Source organism: Rattus norvegicus, chromosome 6 (assembly GCF_021556685.1).
Source record: "Rattus norvegicus strain SHRSP/BbbUtx chromosome 6, alternate assembly SHRSP_T2T, whole genome shotgun sequence".
NCBI classification, from domain to species: Eukaryota; Metazoa; Chordata; class Mammalia; order Rodentia; family Muridae; genus Rattus; species Rattus norvegicus.
The window spans coordinates 76,566,172-76,586,448 of NC_141539.1; the positions used below are offsets into that span (position 1 = coordinate 76,566,172).

The following is a 20,277-nucleotide window of genomic DNA, read 5'->3' on the forward strand; positions in this document are numbered from 1 at the left end:
GAAATCCAGAAGAAGTTCAATGTAAGACATTACCTACTTTCCCGAGGAGAGACTTCTTTAAGAAGGTGATCTTTAAAAATGAAAAAGTTTCTGAATTTTTAAGGGAAACATGCTCATTTTAAAGACACAGAATACACAACGTGTCAAAGGAACAGAACAAGACAAAATGGATGTCTGAACTCTTATTTTGAAATGTTTATTTGCCAGAGTTCCTCTTCTTTATCCAGCTTCCTCTTCTGTTAGCGTCCAAGCTAACCACAACCTGCACAATATCTACACAAGGTCAAGCCAGTCATAATTTCTAGCATAGATGGGGAGGTAGATAGTCTCTAGTCCTTACACATTAGTGAAGAACTTTTGGCAGTTGATAGCTCTTAAGGGAAGGACACAGTCTTTCTAGCAGGTGTTCCCGCTGGTAGGTTTCCCGTGTCCCAGTGGATAGTCCCGCATCCATGAACATATGGGCAGCAGTAACTTGACTTAATGGGTTACTCCCCGACAAAAAGAAAGGGACATGAAGTTAGTAAAGGACATTTTTGAGAACGTACAGGGGAAATTGGAGAGAGAACTGGGGGTGGGTATGTTAGTGATCATATTTCATGATCATATTTCATTGTATACATGTATGAAACACTCAAGAATCCAGAAAAAATTAACTTAAAAAAGTCAATGTAACCACAATATATTGGCACTTTACCACTAATTATAGATTTTTTTCAGACTGTCCTGGAGTTTCCATTAGCATCCCTTTTCTGTTCTGATGAACATCCAACCCAGGTTCCTGTATTGAATTTGGTTTTCACCTGTCCTCAATGAGTGCTATTAAAGACTTGTAGCAAGACTTGTAGGGTGTTTCCGTGTTTGAGTCTATCTGGTATCTGGTCCAGAACTGCCTGAGGCTATAGATTTGGGGAGAGTCCCACAGACATGTATTTTTCTTCACACTGTAGACAAAGGCTCATACTGTCCATGTAGTTAGTAGCAGGTCTATCTTGGGTCACTTGGTGTGTGCTGGTAAAGTGACTATTTTCCCTTTCCACAATCATTCCTTAGAAGAAACTCATTCAGTTTAGTTGGGCTTTCAAAAGGAGGGGGATTGAGTTCATCTCCTGGAGGGAGATCTATCAAAGGAGGTTTGGCATGTATAAACCAAATTCTTACCTGTGGCCTGGCACGTGTTAGTCAAGAGCTCTATTTCAGCATTATATCCCCCAGCATGGGCACATGTTAAAGTCCCAAGTTGGTAAATCTGGAAGGAGAGATTTTTTTGAGGCTATGCACCTGTCTTACTCCTCTTAAAACCTTTTGTCTACTGATCACACTTTCCTGTAGTCTTTCTTGAGAATATTATTACTGTGATGATATTATAATAGTAATTTTTAATTTTCCCTATTCACTTACCTTTAATAATTGCGTGTTCATGTAAGGAACATTTGCTCCTTTTTCTCCATCACTCACTAGTTACTTACATCCATATGAACTCACACATATTTGTTTTGTGTTTTGAATTAGCATCTAATACTATGTTTACTTATTACATTGTTCGATGCTCTCACCTTTTCTATGAAGCGTATGTTTTTGAGAAGTTGAGGAAGATAATTATGGGCCAATGACACAGCGTCACTTATAATCTGTAGGGGAGGAAGCTGGTGGGATGAGGGAATCTGGGTTAAGCTCAGTTATAAATGGCAAAGGATGAGGGGAGGAAAGAGGAGGCGCAACAAAGGCAGCCCAGGAGGTCAGTGAGGCCAGCACTCCAGAGAAGGCAGCGGACAGCCAAGTTGGCAGCTAGTTCAAACACAGTAACTGGACAATCGCTGGACCGTAGAGGAAGGCCGCCCATGAGTTGCTTTAGATTCTGCAGAACGACCTGTGATGTGAGGGGCTAATTAGAATGTCCTTGCTTGCTTCTGGGGTCACTTTCCTTCCTGCGGGGTGTATTTGCAGCTTCAGTTGTCAGAACAATCAGATTCTTGCTGGTTTGGGGGTAAACTTTAGAGGCTGAATCTCTGTAGAACCAGATCTATCTTGTGCTGCAGGGGAAAACATTGGCTTCTGTACACACCTTTGTTGTAGGTTCACTGAGGGGCAGTGGAGTGTCGCTTGCTTCCATACCTGAAGAATCCTCGTGTTCCCTGATGTGCAGGATTCTTAGGTCTGTTTGTAGGGTGCTCCTGGACAGGCTTAGGGTGGAAGACTTTTCTCTCAACTGCTTTTCCGTCAGCGCTGTGTAACTTACAGGCTGTTGTGAAAGTGACTAAGATGGTTGACTAGTAATTCCAACAACACCTGGCACACCGATTAACTTACTGCAGAAGCACAGTAATGCCGTGAGAATCACCCCTGGAAAACAGAGCCCTTGAGGGAGTCTCTGTGCCCTTCTGCCTGTGAACCAGCCTGTGCCCCAGCACCCAAGTTGGTTAACTGTTTCATGTCTTTGCTGTTGAATGTTTCAGGTGTGCAGACTTAATGTTGGGCATATGGAGTAAGTACTGACTCTGTGTCAGTACTGCAGGACCTGTGCTCTTTAGAAGGATGAATGAGATATGTCATGGACACCCATGGGTTGATACCATTAGAGGAGATTCAGATCCGTAAATGTCATTAAAATATTATGGATCAAACCAAAATAATATGGGTATAGTGTGAAGGGAACAAGTGAGTTCTAGTAGACTTGGGGAAAAGAAGCTGCCATGTGGGTAGAGCCCCTAAGGATTTGCAGGCCCAGGATAAAGCATACATGCACTGTGAGTGTTTATATGTGTTTGGGAGGAGAGGGAGAGACTGGTGGCAACATTCCAGATAGTGTGAACTGCATGTACAGAAGGAAACATGAACAAATGTGGCCTAAACCAGTTTGTGCTTCAGGGGTAAGGTGAATAAATGGCTGCTGGGATCAGGCCCCCATGGAAGCCGAAGAAATGAGGTAGCCATAGAGGCTGAAGAAATGAAGTAGCCATAGAGACTGAAGAAATGATGTGGCCATAGAGGCTGAAGAAAGGAAGTAGCCATAGAGGCTGAAGAAATGAAGTAGCCATAGAGGCTGAAGAAATGATGTGTCCATAGAGGCTACATACTGAAGAAATGATGTGAACCCATGTCCAGATGGAAGTCACAGGACCAGGACTGTGCTTTAGAAAACTACTTCTCCATGAGTTTGAAAGATTAGTCAGTATCAAGAGAACTAAAATTGATGAGCAATTTGTAGGTCAAGTTATGGGCCACGAGAGAGAAGACAAGGGCAGAGCTGAGGCTGCAAAATGGAGTTAGAAAGAAGAGAATTCAATATTTTAGACATTGATGGAGCAGGGGAAGAGGCCAGGCTGAAACACAGCTTGCGAGCTGCAGCGTGATCTGATTAATGGACGGGGCATTTTGTTTGGAAAGTAGACTAGATAACACATACTCGTCAGCTAAGTATTAGGAGCAGTGTTATTTGGGGCACTGGACCTGCAGAAAAAGCAAGCAAGCGAACAGACAGTCATGCTTCTGTTGTAGGATTTGCTGCTTTGGTAGGTGGATGACAACAAACAGCTAGTAAGACCCTGACCACCGACCGACAGGCTGCTTGGACACTGATAGCAGAGGAACTCTGGGAAACAAGCATTTAAGTCCTTGTGGGGAGTAGAGGAATTCACAGAGGAGGAAACATTTGATTGGAAAAGTGAAATATCTGGTTCCTAAGGAGCTAAGAGGGCTGTGGGAATCCCACAGAGAAGATGTCTCACAGGCAATAGTAAAGAAAAGACGGCAGAGGTCCACCTTCCCAATCTGCTTGTATTTGGGTACGGGTGGGGCATTTTCTGCCTGTTCATCCTTGCATCTCTAGTCTGAGTGATGGTAGAAAAAATAAAGTAAGAGTGGAGTGTGAAGCGAAGCCACTTTTCATAGGTTTCAGAGACAATGGATCCAGATTGTCCTTTGTAAAATCTGAGCAAGAAAAGGAACTATGAACAAGAAGATACTAACTAGACTGTGGGAGGAATAAGTTGATGCAGGGATTTGAACCAGTTCCCATCAGGTTTTCCTGGGCTTCTGGAGGTTGATACAGAATTTTCTCTCACACCTCCACAGCCAGAGATCTTAAAAGGCCTGAGTACACTGGGAACCGTGGTTGCAGTGGATGGGTTTGTAACTATCACAGCAGTTTCCCTCCACAATGATCCCATTCCGTCACTGGAAAGCAAGTAAAGCCAGGGGAAGTAAGAAATTTCATTCTCCACCCAATGTAAAGAGCTATAGTTTTATCTCTTTTTTTACACTGGAGGTATGTATGTTCCAAGCATGTTCTCCTTCGCTTCAGTACTATTCATCTCATGGCCCCAGTTCCTCCCCTCTCCCAGTCACAAGTCTGCCCCTCTCTGGGGGGAAGGACATGTAATTTCAATCCACAGAAACTGAAGAGGAGGGGGGCTCTTCGAATCATGTCTCACTGTTGGTAAGGTGACTACTTTTTGAGACCTTGTTGACAATGAGCAGAAAGTCATGCCAGCCACGTCAGGATGCTCCTCAGAACACTTGGCTTTGTTGGTTGTTCAATGGTGGACTTGGGTTGCCTAACATGCTTTGACTATGAAATCTTCAGGCATTCAATTCATAAAGTTAATGATACAGTTATAAAGAGCAATGGAATCACGGATCAGTCAGTTGACAAATGACCTAAATGCTAGACTGACTGTATACACACGAGGAAGTTAACGTTGAGTCTAACCTATGTGCTCAGGTTAGCACAAGGGTGGAGACAGACTCACAGCTATCCCACAAGGACAGCCTCACTGTCTGACGCGGGTCTGCTCCAGATGTAGCCTCCATCTACACTCCCTGATTGCTTCCAGAGTTGCTCTTACCTTTCTCTTGGTTTTGTAGGATGCACATTGGCAGTACCTAGATCTAGTGAGTCATCACTAGACTGGAAGCTACTCATCTAATGATTACCTTTTAGACTAGAGATGATCTTTAGAGAGGTGCTTTCCGCAGCTCAGAGACATGTTGAACAGTGGAACCTAGGTCTCTCTCCCCGTGCGCATCTGTACTGTCTTCATGAAGAGCCTCCTGGTGCACGCATACTTCATGCCCTCACTGCCTATCCGTTGCCTATCTTGTTCTTTCCGGTTTAAAGTGCTCCAATGCCTGACTGATATTGGCAAATCCTTCTTTACTGAGAAAATGGCACTTGAACTACTTCCAATGCTGTGGATCTTCAAGGTTAATTCTTCATGGGCAGTTGTCAGACTGCACTGACGGCCTGGCTCTTATACCTCCCAGTGGGTAATGGTGACTATGGGCGGTGACAGGGGGAGCTGTGGTCCTCACAGATGCTCTCTGACTTCAGTGCAAAGTCTTTTAAGATTTATTTGTTCTTTTAATGTATGTGAGTACACTGTAGCTGTCCTCAGACACACCAGAAGAGGGCATCGTATCCCACTACAGATGGTTGTGAGCCACCATGTGGTTGCTGGGAATTAAACTCAGGACCTTTGAAAAAGTAGTCAGTGCTCCTAACCATTGAGACATCTCTCCAGCACCCAGTACAGAGTCTTTAGAAACTTTGTGAAGGCAAGTCAATCTGTCTTGAAAGACCAAGCCCTCTAACATTTGTAGAATGTTGACTTTAACTGGCATTGCATATTTGATCTCTTACTCTGCTTTCTAACTAGAAAGTGAAAACTTTCTATATTTGGATTAGATCATACTCTCTCTCTCTCTCTCTCTCTCTCTCTCTCTCTCTCTGTGTGTGTGTGTGCGTGCATGTGTGTGTGTGTGTGTGTGTGTGTGTGTGTGTGTCCATTGGATCTGGCAGTTGAAAATGGTCATTCAGGCTATAAAACATGGTTTTGTGTATGTTTAGACTGATTGGCGAATGTGTGAATTATTACATTTGAGGTGTTACAATCTCAGGTTTGTGCCCTAGGGGCACGATCACAGCACAGCTGGCAAGACACCGAGGGGAAAGACGTGCCAGGGCACACTAGCGGGCACTTTAGAAACCAGCCTGACTGTTCTTTTCCTGAATGAGTGCTTGAATGTGGCCAGCATGGTAGTCAGGCATAAGGGCATCACAGATGTCCCAGTGGGCTGCTCTGACTGAGATCATGAATTCTTCAGAAGGTATTTTAGATTACTGAGGTCTCATACCTGTGGAGAACTCTGACACATCTTCTGACATAGCTCTGAGACTGGCTTCCCTTCCTAAGTCAGCAGAACAGCAGCGCTTACAAAGCACAGACCAGTGTCATCAGTCTGTCATCCAGGGTCCTGCATCACCCAGCCACTGCATGCAGTCACTTGGAGGTCAGTGCTATGAAAGGGCTAGAGATGGCCCAGGGCTTTAGAAGACCCGTTGCTCTTGCAGAGGACCTGGGTCCGATTCCCAGAACCCACACTGTGGCTCACAACCATTCATAGCTCCAGTTCCAGGGATCCGATGCCATCTTCTGGTATCCATAGCACCAGGCACCTATGTGGTGCCCGTACATACATGTAAGCCGAACACTCATATAAAATAAACCTAAAACATTTTCAAAATGAGTGTGAAGTGGTTGGAAGTGTTTACGTTCATGGAATTTTTAATTAGCTTCCTCATTTTGTCAATTTTTAAGTTATTAATTGATAAGGAGCAAAGTTCATGAACATAAACATCAGATAATATTTGGTTTGAAAAACAAAATCAATTCTTCACCTGGAATTAAGGTGGATACTTTCCCCTCTTTTTGTAACAGGTCAGTGATAATTGGCTCCAATATCTATTTGTAAATATTTTTGTTTTTAACACAAATGCATTGCTAACCAACAGTCGGACTTTTGTAATTTTAACTTTACCACCAGGGGCTTGTCTTTCTTGTCTTGCTTCCTCCCTCTGGTCTACAGGAGAGAATGGGGTGGGGATGAGTTTATAGCTCAGTGAAGTTCGCACTGGGGCCTTTTATTTAGTTAGTTTTTCCTTTCTAATCTGACCAAACCATTTAGACACTTGACTCCTTTCTACGTCCCTTCTGGTGTTCACTGCTAATAATAGTCAAGGCCCACGTACTCCACAGAGTTGTAATCTGCTCCACGGTGAGTGCCCAGGGAACTTGGTGCTCCACGAACAGCGCATTGAGAGCCCGTATCTGTTACCCTACAATTTCCTACCATTCATCCCCCGCAAGGGCTTGCAAACCCATGCTTAATATTCTTGCAGAAAGCCCAAGTCCTCATGTCTTTCATTTTGCCCTTCTCCTTTCTCTCTTTCCTAGGTTGAACTGTTTCCAGTTTGCACTCTCAACCTACTGATTGCTTTTCTCTGGGCAGGAAGGAGTGTGTTCTCATTAACACTTAGCACCCGGAACCGAGCACACTCCAGCACAGAGTAAAGCAGGGCTATCCTTCCATCTCACCTTGCTATTCATTAGTTTCAAGTCGGGAGTCCGACATTGACTCCATGAAAGACAATGTGCAGGTGAGTGGGTGCTGAGAGTACGCGGACGTGTGGTCTCACTGCAAACCAACGTGGCAGGAAAAGAATCCTGATGACTAGGAAGAGCTTAGGGAAGCACAGGCTGCTGTGAGCTGACCTAGCAGGAGGGCATTTCCTAGTTAGAGGGTGAGGAAGGTCTCCCAGAGGAAATGATTTTAAGGCTGGGTCCTGAGGAAAATTTGGGGGATGAGAAAGGCAGAAGGGATGGGGCAGCAGGAGCAAAGCACACCAGTGAAAGGAAGGGTACCTTTAAAGGCCTTGTGAAAAGAACCGGAATGAAATGTAGCCTGACTGAAGATCAGGTGGAAGGATTGTGGGCCGATCATCCCAAATGCATTCTTTTATGGGTGTGTGTGTGTGTGTGTGTGTGTGTGTGTGTGTATGGCATGTGTATATGGCGCTGCATGTATTTGTGTCTCTGTGTATGTGGTGTGTATGTGTGTCTGTCTCTATGTGTGTGTGTGTTGTGTGTTGTGAGTAACACCTTAAGATGAAGCCTTCAGAAGGGAATCAGTTCTCCCCTTCCATCATGGAGAATGGAGTCATTCCGGTCATCAGCTTTATCCACTGAGCCATTTTGCTGGGACCCCCAACAACATTTAAGCATCTAGCATGTGTTAGGAGCAGTTCTGAGCAATGGGTTTATGCCCATTAACTAAATGGTCTAAGTAAAGTAAACCAAAACACATAATACCTAAAACCTCTGCCTCGTGGTTATGGATAGTAGGAAGTTCAAGTTCCAGTGCCACACCAAAGAAAAATCACTTAAAGGACCAATATTAATATGGTTGGGGTTATGCCACTGAGAGGTATGAAATTCACATAGCGAGGGCTTTATTAATAATGATTATGGTGTAACAAACATAAACTGGCAATGTTGGAAAGCTGAATATTCTTAAAATATTGAGAATAGTCCTGAGAGACCAGAAGCAGAGACTGGCCAAGAACCTAGGCAAAAAATAGCGTGGGGTGGTACTAGGCTGTGCAGTAAGGCACACATAATGGATGAGACTCGGTTAAAGAGATAGACTTGTTGTCTAAAGTAGATAAACGAGACATCCTTTCCGATTGATGAGATCACTAACCAGTAACCGCTGGATGGGCCTTTAGTGTCTCCACTGCACTGTTATCTGCACGACAGCGGAGTCAGAATTTGTGATAAACGCCAGACAGCTGTGCACATTAGTTACCTTCTCTGAACTGTTCATCTAGTAAACCTGGGCAAAGACACAGTGGAGATCTTAGCCTGATGCGACTTTCCCAGTGACTTCCTGATCCTGGGATGATTGTCTCCTCCTTTTCAAGAGCTGTCTTGCTGTTATTACATGCTATGTTTATTAAACCGAGTAAGTAATTTTTCTTTCCAGACATGCAAAGGAGTGGGCAACCCCTTTCAAACATTGACTTTATTCTTTCACTGGTTGACTTGCTCCAAATACCAGCAGCAATTCTTCTTATCGTTCTTCATGACTTAAACCTGTAAAGCATAATGAAATGTGTAAGTCCAGACACATCAGAAGAGGGCATCAGATCTCATTACAGATGGTTGTTGGGAATTGAACTCAGGACCTCTGGAAGAGCAGTCAGTGCTCTTAACTGCCAAGCCATCTCTCCAGCACCCCCCCCCCCCAGTCTCATTCTCTGTGTTTCCTTTCTCTAACTGTACCTTCTTCCTGGGCAAGGGAATGAGGATTGACTCATCATGACTTCTGGTTTTAGTTTCAATAGGTTTCAGAAGGCATAAAACTAAGTCAACAGATCACCCGGCTTACATTCATTTTGTTCAGTTTAAATGCCAATATTGAGACACAGGAGGGGCGTGTAGGAGATTGTGGTAAGAGAACTCCAGAAATATGAATATTAACTAAACCATAAAAATTCTTGTTTCTTATGGCCCAACAGACATCAAACGTGAGATATATGAGCTGTAATTCCCAAGAAATTTACATGGATTTTAGAGAGAATTTTCATGTGTTCAAATCCACCCAAAACTCTTTTCTGAGAAGAGATAAATGAAATGAACCTGTGAGAAGCCCAATGTGCACTTCATTAGATGTTAAAATGACCTTGTGAATATCATTCTTCAGTAGAGTGGGGATCTTGATGGGTCGGCACAGGCGAAGAAAGCGTCATGAAACAGATGGGATTTCTGTATCATTTCCTGAGGGCCGAACTGAGAAAAACAGGTCAGAATGAGGTGGAAGGATGCTTCAGACACAGAGACTCAACAAGATAGTGGTTGGGGGCAGGCACCCAGCTCTGGGTACTGTACAGCTCCCGTGGGCAAGTCGCTGCCTGATTTGGACGTTTTCCTCATTTTTAAGATACACAGGCTGTTCCTTTCTTCAATCCTATCTACACTCACTTATTTATTTATTTCCCTTTCTTTCTCTTCCCTTACCTTTCTGGTTTTTATCCACGCTTACTGAGAGTTAATTTTATGTCTAATGTTGGACAATGCCACGGGGACACACAAAACCCCATTTCTACCTCTGTAGAGACAAACTTGCCCTTCAGAAGGATGGATTTGGTCTTCGGGAGGCGAGATTGATGAAGGAGTGGCTAACAGGCTAAGAAGTAGGGAAATACTGACAATACAGATTAAAGAACAATTCCACCAGTAACTTGACTGATTGAGCATTTTTTCATTTTCTTTTGAAAAGTCCTTTGAGTCAATATGACTTCTGTAGAGAATTAACCCTTTGGCCAACAGAGGAGAGTAGTTTCGGTGTAACCTGTACTTAACACACTTAGGGGCTCTGTAAAGTGTTGCCATCCAAATCCAGGGCTAGAGAAATAAACCCTGATATTAATTAAAGTTTCTTTATAAGAACATAATTATAAAAACATCTGATTTTTAGAAACTAGAGACAAAATGGAAGAAAAGCTAAGACTTGGGGTTTGAGACTCAGGAATTATTCATTTATATCTTGGCGTTGGGCAGTGGCAGGGTGTCACTGTGATACAATGTGAGATGCAAGTAGGAAGGGGGTGGAACTAGGGCTGGAAAAGTACAATCATAGTGAGAGACAGGAGGACGGTTAGCGGGAGGAGGGTCAACAAATTAAAGTGTATTAGAAAATTCCATAGCAAAACCTAATACTCTGTAAGCTAAATGTTTTTAAAAGTCTCCAAGAAAGCAACTTCAACTTCCCCAAATCATCGTGTACACTTCTAGGTCAGGCGTGATGGCACACACCTGTAAGCCCTTGGGAGGCTGATGTGGTGGATGCTGAGTTCAAGGTCACCCTGGGCTGCATAGGGAGGCCCTCCATCTCAACAAAGTACAGACCACAGAAGCCAGAGGAAACAGCTCTCTCCTTAGTCCTCAGTCCAGTGTGTGCCGTGCCAGACGCTCTGTGCACAGACAGTTCATCCACAACCAGACTAGTGGGATCACACCGTCTCTCTCAGGTGAATGTAACGCTGTGTAGTCTCTCTCAGATGTGGAATCTGAAAAGGGAGATATCCAAAACTGAGAGTTCTGTGGAGCCTTCCGAAGGCTGGGGGTAATGGAAGAGAGGAAAGGAAAGGGTGAGTTGTGGCTGGACACCGAGATGTGCTAGCTAGGACAAGGGGGAAGCTTCGGTATGCTATTGCATGAGAGAATGGCTGCAGACAAACACAATGCACTGTAGATTCTTCAAAAGCTAGAATATTTGAATATTTTCACCATAAAAAGAAGCTGTGATTGTTTGAGAAGAGAGATCTGTCACCGATATTTAAACATTGCACGAGGGATACATGTATCAAAGCATCAGTCACATGGCATTCTACAAGCACGTACAATTTTCATGTATTAGTTTTTAAAAGAACTATCACAGTGTGCTGAGTCAGTTAGGAGGAAACAAATTAGAAAATGGCTTTATAAATTCAAGTGAGAGACATGTGAGGACTTGGGAGCACCCGTAGCAGGAAGGAAGAGGCCCAACCACTAAGGAGACAATCCCAAAGGGGAGTCAAGGGATTGCTGACCAGGTGAGTGCAGGCTGGGAAACAGTGGAGGGCAGCTGGGAGAGTTCTAAAGGTGAAAGTGTGAATTCCAGACTTTCTGGCTTTGTCTGGTGATGGGCAGTGTGATGGAAAGGGGAAGCTAGGAGCAGAAGGGGAGTACAGTTTGGATGTGTTACATTCCCCGTGCTGTAGGATATTTTAGGTGATATTTGTAGCTCACAGTTGGAAATACTCTTGTGTTATGAACATGTGTCAAGAATACATTTGCAGATGAGGTATGTGTCATGCAGAGGACACGGAATTACTCACTAAAGGAGAACATATGCTGGGAAGGGGGGTAGGAGACATCTTAGGAAAGTACATATTTAAGAACTCTGGAGAAAACGCTGCGCTTAAAATGGGAGGCAAGAAGGAACATTCAACTGATAGAAGAAGCCAGGCTTCAAACAGATAGGTGTGGAGTGTTACGGGGCAGGGGTGTGTATGGGGAACCGAGGATGGCAGGGTGATAGCCAAGGTGGGAGAAGGAGACTATGGCACGCACTTTGCTTTTAAAAAATGACGTAATGGCATCTAATGCTTCATGTGCTAACTTAAAAACTCAAAAGTAGGTCATGTGATATTTACTGTCAAAATTTAAGTTTATATTTATAGACTTATTGAATCCTTGTGACAATCTTACTTTATAGATGAAGAAATAAGAGAAGAAAAAGTCAAATGATTTGAAGAAAATCTTGCAGTTAATAAGTACTAAAGGTAGTCATTCAAACTCATTTTACCATGGCGGTAAGAAAAGGCATTTCCCGTAGGTCTCAGTCTTCCTTCCTTCCTTCCTTCCTTCCTTCCTTCCTTCCTTCCTTCCCTCCTCCTCTTTTTCTTCTTCCTTCTCTTCCCCTCCTCCTTTTTCTTCTTCTTTTGGCTGTTTTTGTTTGAACCCTTTTATATCTATCCTAGCTTTTTAATAAAAGAGATGATACTAAAGAATGAAAAGTTAACACATAAATGCTTTCCCTGTAACACAACCAGTTGGGAGCTCACTGACTGACCTGAAGGACAAGAGCTGATTGCACACAGTTGCTCCAAACTCAACCATGAGTTGAACTTCCAGAAACTCCTTCAACAATCTGAATTTGCAGCTGCTCTTAAAGACTTGAAAATTTTTTTGCATGTATGAATGTGTTGCCTGCTTGTGTGCATGTGTACCTGGAACTGGGGTTACAAATGGTAATGAGCTACCATATGGGTAGCAGGGGATTGAATTGAAGTTTTCTGCAAGAACAACCAGTGCTCTTTTTTTTTCTTTCTTTTTTTTTTCAGAGCTGGGGACCGAACACAGGGCCTTGTGCTTGCTAGGCAAGCGCTCTACCACTGAGCTAAATCCCCAACCCCACAACCAGTGCTCTTAACCCCTGAGCCAATCTTCTAGACCTAACCTACCTTTCACTCTTACCTTGGTTTGTTTGTTTGTTTTGAGACAAGCCCTTGCTGTGTAGCTCAGGCCTGTCTAGAACTCACCCAGTAGGGACTGGAAATGTTCTGCACAACACTTGGTGTGATCTTACCTTCTCTTTCATGATCTCCAGCCCTATCAATTAGAAAATATCTTAGAATCTTCAGTGCGAGCTCAAAAGTTGCTGTCCAAAGTATTTTGTGAAACACTAGTTTCACGAGAGGCTTTATGCTTTTTAAAAAAGTCCCTTAGTCAAGTGACTCTGAGAAATGCTCCATTCTTCCCTTAGAACTTGAGCATCAGAAGCATTGGAGCCCCACGATACAGAATTTGTTCTGTTTTCCAAACAGAATATGTTTGAACTTGGGGAGTAACCCCTTCCACCCAACCCTTTGTCTAGAAAACTCTATAAACATCCTGCAGGACTACAGATCTGAAACCTTCCATGTGTTACCTGCATCTTACTTACTCCTAGTGGTTCGAGAGGACAGCTCCTTGTAATGTGTTTATGCACGCACAGTCCTGTGGCTGAGGTTTACATGCTGCACTTGAGTTCCTATAGAGGACTTGGTGCAGAGCCTTCCACAGAGCAACTGTGCAGTTAGTCTCTACCGAACAGACGAGTAAAATGTGTCAAACACAAAGACAATTAGTACTTTTCTTTTAAGGTTAAACCTTTTCCTTTAAAGTATGATGTTAATGGGACTAACATGGTTCTAGATGAGGATGAAAATTTAATTCAGACACAGGTGAGACTTGAGAATACAGACACTACTGCAGGTTTAGCTTGCGGTTGGCTCACACACGTGCTTTTGAGTCAAGTCGAGCAGTAATGCGAACATTGATTTGTTATTTTGAAGAAAAAAATTTTTTTCTGAGTTTCCATATTGTCTTATAATTTGAGGTCATGCTTGGGTTTCGTACCTTTTGGGTCTTTCTTCCCATCTTGATACATTGTTTCCCTTGCTTGTATTTGTAGCAGTCCCACAGGTTGCTCTGTTCATCCGTGAGAGTCTGTGTGAATGAAATGTCATCATCTGTGTAGTCTGACCTCTCTTCCCTTGAGTGTGTGACATCGTTTGCTCTGTTCCGCTTTTCACCTGTGGGGAGAAGCCTTCTCTGCCTCTCCCCCGCCCCCACACTATTTTCTGGATCCTATGACTTCTCATGTATGGTCACTATATGGTCATACAAAAGAGTGTGTGTGTGAGAGAGAAAGAGGAGAGGGGGAGGGGAGAGAGAAGGGGAGAGGGAAGGGAGGGGAGAGGAGGGGAGGGGAGGAGGAGGGGAGGAGGAGGGGAGGGGAGGATGGAGGAAGAGAGGGACAATACTTGCCAAGGGAGCTAGACCAGACACCAGAGCAGGCAGTTATGGGGTGTGGTAACCTCTCGAAAGACCCTGAGCTTTTGTAGGAGAGCGGCTGCTTTCCCCCCACGTAGGTATCGGCCTTACCCATGTTCTGAAAGCCAAATGTTCTGTCTTTGGAGCAGAGCATTAGAGGCCTTGTGAGGTCAGAGGGCTTAGTAGGAGTTTTATTAAGTTACTATACTTGTTTAAGAGCCCTTGATTAATCATAATTATTACTTTAGAATGAGTCTGAATTTTTTTTTAATGGAGGACAACCTCATTCGGAGTGTGCTTTCTTGTCTTCGGAGTCTCTTCAATTTCCAGAGCCCTTTCAGTGTCATGAAAGGTAAGTTGTCCACATTTGTATGTACTGAAGTGGCACGGGTAGCATATAGCTGACCGTGGAGGTAGCAGACATGGCAGACATTTGAACTTAAACTCAGCAATGTATTGTATTGAATTACCCAAATGCAGCTCAACAGTAGGAGTGCACGGAACCCTTTGGTCTCCCACACTATGCAGAGCGGTCCCTGTTGGTGTTAGCAGCATTCAAGTGGAGGCAGGAAGATCAGAAGTTCAAGACCATCTTCACTTACACAGCAACTTTGAGGGCAGCCTGGGCTATAATGAGAGTCTGTCTCGGAAAACAGACAGACGACAGACAGACAAATGAACAAATAAATTGTATTTGTGAGATAATGTTCTGGGAATCAGATTTGGCTGCGTATACCAAACATTACGCTATCAGGAATAAGTCTATTGTTTCCCACAGTGACACTATGGCATGCAATTAAAATGGAAATTTTTTTTTCTGACAAGGCAAGGTTTCAGTGTCACGTGAGGAGAAACTAATTTGGAACAGTACTGTATTAATAACATGGGGATGTTTAGGGCAGATATTAATATTTCCTAGCGTGAACAGCTATTATGTTGTTCATCATAAAGCAAGTGTTGAAAGAGAATAATGCACTTCCGGGTGAATGCCTGGGGGCTGCCGGTGGCGTTCATTAAGCATGAACCACAGACCGCAGAATTCCCATCTCTGCTCCTCCCCCATGAAATATCTCTGTGCTTCACTGCCTTTGAAGCCAATATATGGTCTTTGCTTTAATCCATTTTTAAAGCTCCCTTTGAAGACAGTAGGAGCTCATGCCTGGAGGACAGGGCGCCTGCTGGCGATGAGGGCGGGCGTAATCTTCACCAGAAAGTGGTGTTTACTGATGTCTTCATGCACGTGAGCCACTCGGTTCCACGCAGAGAGATTCTCAAACTAGTCTTATGTATTTGTTCTTGCTGTCTTAGGTCTTCAAAACGGCCTAAACCAGTATCTTCTTTTTAGGATAGGATATTTCTGCTTGAAATGATTGGGGACTGGAGAATTTACAGGTGGAAACAATTATTTTATGTAGACAGGCTCAAAATTGTCTCACTTAACCTGAGTTTTTCAAGTAGCTGAAAATAATAATTCTGTTCGGAATTACTTCATACTGGTCAACCTTGCCTTTACCAGTCTCATTAAAATACTATGAATGAGGCGGGAGGTTACTAATCTTCACATTTCTCATCTTCTTTTATGTTGTCAATCAACCGTCCTCCTTAACACAGGCTCTGTTTCTGCTCTGCTCCCTGATTGTATCCGCAGCCTGAGGAAGGACGAGGAAGACCCCAGTGGATCTGTTATCTTGTATCTCTCTCAGAGTCCAGTCTCCTCTTCCCATCCCTCTCATCTTATTCCTCCCTGCCTATGTTTCCTCTCTGCGCTTGTGCCGTGGATTACTCGCTGCGGACCCTACCCGCCCACGGCACCTCTTCTAAACAGCAGTTCCCGATTGGCTGGCATTGGTCTCTCAGGCAGTCCTCAATTAGGTCCTCCTGCAGGAGCTGCTTTTGATGCTGTGCGCATTTACACAGAAGCTGCCTGTCTGCAACCCCTCTCTTTGAGTTTCCTGCCTTTTTCCCATTCCCTTTTAACCTGCTCCTAGGACATTGAACTTGCCTAGGAGGATGCCTCCATTCATGTGTGGCACGGAGTTTGGTGGCTCCAGGGTGGACCTCTCTATCTGTGTTTGGATCTTAACCTGACAGTTTCTCAGAGCTTAGCACTCAGCAGCTCAAACCTTATCTGTGCAGCAAGCGATGAACTTTAATTTCAATTTCAGAGAGCGGCATCACCTTCTATCTAGCTCCCATCGTGCCTGCAAAATCTGAATGATCTTCCCTGTGCTTCGGGAGGCATCTTTCTTTGCCACTGTACCGTCACCATCTCTCCTCATTCCTTATCACATCTTGGCGGTGACTCAGCTTGCGTTCCCTCTTGTGGCTTTGCTGTATAAACATGTCTTCACTCTATTGTAAGTTTTCTCCCGAGAGACTGTAACTGACCATGCCATTCTCAGACCTAAGGACTCACTGGCTGGGGAGATGGCTCAGTCAGCGGATAAAGTGCTTACTGGACACTTGAGTTTGGATGCCCCGCACCCGAGTAAGAAACGGTATGTGGCAGCACCTATCTGTAACTCCAGGAATGGGGCCGAGACAGGAGGATCCCTGGGGCTTCTGGCCAGCCGGTCTAGCTAAAACGGCAAGCTCAAGATTCAGAGAGAAGCCATATCTTGAAAAATAAAATGGGAGCATTTGAGAAAGTCACTCCAGCTTTGCTCTCCGGCCTTCACATGTACCTACACATGAACACACATGGATGCAGCATACACATATTCTCCTGATAGAGAACCCCTTGTTTATCTTAGCTGACATCTGAAGACTTTTACAGTTTGACTGCATTCTTTTTCCTTTCTTTAGTCCTCTTTTCTTTTCAGGGACCTATTAATCTTGTGCATACATGTTTTGAGACTGGATGATGGAGAGATGCCCAGCGTCTTTCAGTAGCCACCAGGCCCTTCACTGAGCTCCTGGACACCCATTCTTTCTGCTCTTTTACTACGCCGCCAGGTGATCAGCAGCGATCTGACATCATGTGTCTTGTACACCAGAACAAAAGCTTCTGAAATTATGCCCTCTAGTTACTTCTCTTTTGATCTCCAGCCCAGTGCCCATCTCTGATGGGATACAAATCCATAGAAGTTTAGTGAACACATGAAAGAGTTAAGATTTTTGAGAGGGTTTGGTTTTATTATTTATTTATTTATTTTACTTTATATTTTGGCTTTAGGTTATATTTTACATTATTCAGGTACCTTATTTGAACATTAATATAAAAAAATCTTAAAAATAGAGATAGGAAAGATATTAAAGCTTAACTTTTTTTTCCTTTTTTCTTTTTTTTTCGGAGCTGGGGACCGAACCCAGGGCCTTGGGCTTGCTAGGCAAGTGCTCTACCACTGAGCTAAATCCTCAACCCCAAAGCTTAACTCTTATAAATGGAAACAGCACTAATACAATAAAGACTGAACAGATAGGAAATGTTGGTATAATTGCTTCTAGCCCCTTTCCTGCCTTCAGAGTTACTGCTCCCAGTGAACTGGTTCTCAGCCTTCTTTTTTTTTTTTTTTTTTTTATTAACTTGAGTATTTCTTATATACATTTCGAGTGTTATTCCCTTTCCCGGTTTCCGGGCAAACATCCCCCTCCCCCCTCCCCTTCCTTATGGGTGTTCCCCTCCCAACCCTCCCCCCATTGCCGCCCTCCCCCCATAGACTAGTTCACTGTGGGTTCAGTCTTAGCAGGACCCAGGGCTTCCCCTTCCACTGGTGCTCTTACTAGGATATTCATTGCTACCTATGGGGTCAGAGTCCAGGGTCAGTCCATGTATAGTCTTTAGGTAGTGGCTTAGTCCCTGGAAGCTCTGGTTGCTTGGCATTGTTGTACTTTTGGGGTCTCGAGCCCCTTCAAGCTCTTCCAGTTCTTTCTCTGATTCCTTCAATAGGGGACCTATTCTCAGTTCAGTGGTTTGCTGCTGGCATTCGCCTCTATATTTGCTGTATTCTGGCTGTGTCTCTCAAGACCGGCTCCTGTCGGTCTGCACTTCTTTGCTTCATCCATCTTGTCTAATTGGGTGGCTGTATATGTATGGGCCACATGTGGGGCAGGCTCTGAATGGGTGTTCCTTCAGTCTCTGTTTTAATCTTTGCCTCTCCCTTCCCTGCCAAGGGTATTCTTTTTCCTCATTTAAAGAAGGAGTGAAGCATTCACATTTTGATCATCTGTCTTGAGTTTCGTTTGTTCTAGGGATCTAGGGTAATTCAAGCATTTGGGCTAATAGCCACTTATCAATGAGTGCATACCATGTATGTCTTTCTGTGATTGGGTTAGCTCACTCAGGATGATATTTTCCAGTTCCAACCATTTGCCTACGAATTTCATAAACTCGTTGTTTTTGATAGCTGAGTAATATTCCATTGTGTAGATGTACCACATTTTCTGTATCCATTCCTCTGTTGAAGGGCATCTGGGTTCTTTCCAGCTTCTGGCTATTATAAATAAGGCTGCGATGAACATAGTGGAGCACGTGTCTCTTTTATATGTTGAGGCATCTTTTGGGTATATGCCCAAGAGAGGTATAGCTGGATCCTCAGGCAGTTCAATGTCCAATTTTCTGAGGAACCTCCAGACTGATTTCCAGAATGGTTTTACCAGTCTGCAATCCCACCAACAATGGAGGAGTGTTCCTCTTTCTCCACATCCTCGCCAGCATCTGCTGTCACCTGAGTTTTTGATCTTAGCCATTCTCACTGGTGTGAGGTGAAATCTCAGGGTTGTTTTGATTTGCATTTCCCTTATGACTAAAGATGTTGAACATTTCTTTAGGTGTTTCTCAGCCATTCGGCATTCCTCAGCTGTGAATTCTTTGTTTAGCTCTGAACCCCATTTTTTAATAGGGTTATTTGTTTCCCTGCGGTCTAACTTCTTGAGTTCTTTGTATATTTTGGATATAAGGCCTCTATCTGTTGTAGGATTGGTAAAGATCTTTTCCCAATCTGTTGGTTGCCGTTTTGTCCTAACCACAGTGTCCTTTGCCTTACAGAAGCTTTGCAGTTTTATGAGATCCCATTTGTCGATTCTTGATCTTAGAGCATAAGCCATTGGTGTTTTGTTCAGGAAATTTTTTCCAGTGCCCATGTGTTCCAGATGCTTCCCTAGTTTTTCTTCTATTAGTTTGAGTGTGTCTGGTTTGATGTGGAGGTCCTTGATCCACTTGGACTTAAGCTTTGTACAGGGTGATAAGGATGGATCGATCTGCATTCTTCTACATGTTGCCCTCCAGTTGAACCAGCACCATTTGCTGAAAATACTATCTTTTTTCCATTGGATGGTTTTGGCTCCTTTGTCAAAAATCAAGTGACCATAGGTGTGTGCGTTCATTTCTGGGTCTTCAATTCTATTCCATTGGTCTATCTGTCTGTCTCTGTACCAATACCATGCAGTTTTTATCACTATTGCTCTGTAATACTGCTTGAGTTCAGGGATAGTGATTCCCCCTGAAGTCCTTTTATTGTTGAGGATAGCTTTAGCTATCCTGGGTTTTTTGTTATTCCAGATGAATTTGCAAATTGTTCTGTCTAACTCTTTGAAGAATTGGATTGGTATTTTGATGGGGATTGCATTGAATCTGTAGATTGCTTTTGGTAAGATGGCCATTTTTACCATATTAATCCTGCCAATCCATGAGCATGGGAGATCTTTCCATCTTCTGAGGTCTTCTTCAATTTCTTTCCTCAGTGTCTTGAAGTTCTTATTGTACAGATCTTTTACTTGCTTGGTTAAAGTCACACCGAGGTACTTTATATTATTTGGGTCTATTATGAAGGGTGTCGTTTCCCTAATTTCTTTCTCGGCTTGTTTCTCTTTTGTATAGAGGAAGGCAACTGATTTATTTGAGTTAATTTTATACCCAGCCACTTTGCTGAAGTTGTTTATCAGCTTTAGTAGTTCTCTGGTGGAACTTTTGGGATCACTTAAATATACTATCATGTCATCTGCAAATAGTGATATTTTGACCTCTTCTTTTCCGATCTGTATCCCTTTGATCTCCTTTTGTTGTCTGATTGCTCTGGCTAGAACTTCAAGAACTATATTGAATAAGTAGGGAGAGAGTGGGCAGCCTTGTCTAGTC

At 43.5% G+C, this 20,277-nt stretch overlaps 1 protein-coding gene across 3 annotated transcripts in view; it reads left to right on the plus strand.

Moving 5' to 3' along the window:
* The window catches only part of Akap6 (A-kinase anchoring protein 6), a 440,592-nt gene that overhangs the window by 25,991 nt on the left and 394,324 nt on the right, over positions 1–20,277 (plus strand).